Here is a 2,056-nt window from a genome sequence, read left to right as displayed (position 1 = left end):
CGATTTCATTATTTAATCTTATGAAATTTTTTCATGAAATTGTTTAATCTTGTGAAATTGTTTCATATAATACTTTTTTTGATGAATTTGTTTCATATATGGTTATGAAATTGTTTCATATAATATTTAACGAAATTTTAATGAAATTGTTTTATGTATTTCTCTAAAATTAAAATAATGAAGATGATAATATCCATGATTAACACCTTCCGCAATAAAAATGGTTAATCAATCTCTCATAATTACAAAAAAATGAACAAAATGAAAAATTATGATTGGTTGAATGAGGTTTGCACGGTTTCTACAAATTGGGTAGTTTTTATTTGAACGCTCCCCTATATATATATATATATTCTGTTTTTATGTACATATCTGTTATAAAATATCCTGATGAGTATTGATTTATTGAGAAGGGAGTTCGACCGTTACATAGTTAGGCGTATAAAATATCCTGATGAGTATGAGGTAAATGTTTGCCACTAATGTCGTTTTAATTGCGTTTGTCATACTATTAACAGTATACACTTACAAAATAATTGTGTTTGAAGAACGCTTGTTTTCTTTCAGTCATCCCTCTGTGAGTGTGGATGATTTGATTTAGGTAGTCAAGAGCTATGTGGGTGGCTCCCCGGGGGGGGAGGGGTCGTCTTGCTGGACATTTAACATCTGCAACATATATGTAGAGAATGTTTCAAASTCTACTTATTCAAGAAGCCCTTGGAGTTTCTTCTTTATGAGTTCCATATTTGAACTAACTTAGAAATTAAASTTATGTCAGATGTCCTGTTGGCCATTCTTTTGACAGTTTGATACATTACAGTCAATGATGWCAAACTCTGATTTAGGGAGTGAGAATTTCGACCTTGTTGCATATATACTAATATAAAGGCATACACCGTATTGCATCAATAGTTTTAGATTCTGGTGATCAACATTTTTGAAAAAAGGAGAAAATTTAATCTGGATTGTGTAAAGAGTTCCTTGTTTAGGATTCAAGGGCATTGTTCTTCTTCTGCCCGTCATATTTGTATWGCCAATTTCATTCAGGAGTTTTCATAGTTAATTTCGTATGTCCTGATATCTATCTTACCTTCTCAGCAATATGGAGTAGATTTGGAAACGGGTTTTTTGCTGTATGGACCTCCTGGTTGTGGAAAAACATTAATTGCCAAAGCTGTTGCTAATGAAGCAGGGGCAAATTTCATACACATCAAGGTCTGTCACTGATTCTATTCTCTTCAATATCTTATTCGCCTAATGATTTCTCCCATAAAATTTATGAATTTTTTTTTACACTGTGAAGGGTCCTGAGCTTCTGACCAAATATGTCGGTGAGAGTGAATTGGCTGTGCGGACGATATTCAGTCGTGCAAGGACATGTTCTCCATGCATACTATTCTTTGATGAGGTTTTCCTTGGCTCTGAAAATTGATTTTGGCAAATTTAAGTCTTAACGATTTGAGCAGGCACATACGATAGTTTATTTAGCTTTATTTTGAGTCTTCTTCCTTTTTTTATTGTTCCTAAATATGTACATATTAACTGCATTATAGTTGTTCTGTTTAAAGTGCTATATATGTTTATAGTTTTCAAGTTCGACCTGCCCATTTGAGTTACTCAACTGCCCTTGGGTGTCATCCGTTGCATCTGGTCTTTCTCCTCAACCCCATATATCTTGACAAGTGACATTTCATGATTTTGGAGTGTTCTCTTAGTTATGAGAATTTGGAACTATGGAAATAGATGAAAAGTTATGAGGGGAACGGTTTCTTATATAAACGTCAAAAGAAGAGAAAGTATATGACTTTTGGTCAAACGAAAATGTAGTTGGGCCTAGCAGTTTGTTTACCTTCCTATATATGTAAAAGGTCAACAGTAGAGTTTATTAGCGTATAAAAGTAAATGTTAAAAAAAGAGAATAACACTTGTGACATGAGATAGCACCATTATAACTTCGAGAAGCTCTTGAATAGGATGGGAAGTATTACTTGTGTAGTTTTATGCAACAAATGCTTATAATAAAAATGGACTTCAAAAATTGTGATGGCTTATTTTA

The 2,056-nt window shown here is 32.9% G+C and overlaps 1 pseudogene; it reads left to right on the top strand.

Annotated features, from left to right (window-relative positions):
- LOC112523687 overlaps positions 1–1,838 on the top strand; it is a 3,641-nt pseudogene extending 1,803 nt beyond the window's left edge.
- Positions 1,839–2,056: the final 218 nt, after the last annotated feature.

Source organism: Cynara cardunculus (genome assembly GCF_001531365.2).
Source record: "Cynara cardunculus var. scolymus isolate 2C chromosome LG 12, CcrdV1, whole genome shotgun sequence".
Lineage (NCBI taxonomy): Eukaryota > Viridiplantae > Streptophyta > Magnoliopsida > Asterales > Asteraceae > Cynara > Cynara cardunculus.
This window is presented reverse-complemented; position numbering and strand designations above follow the sequence as displayed.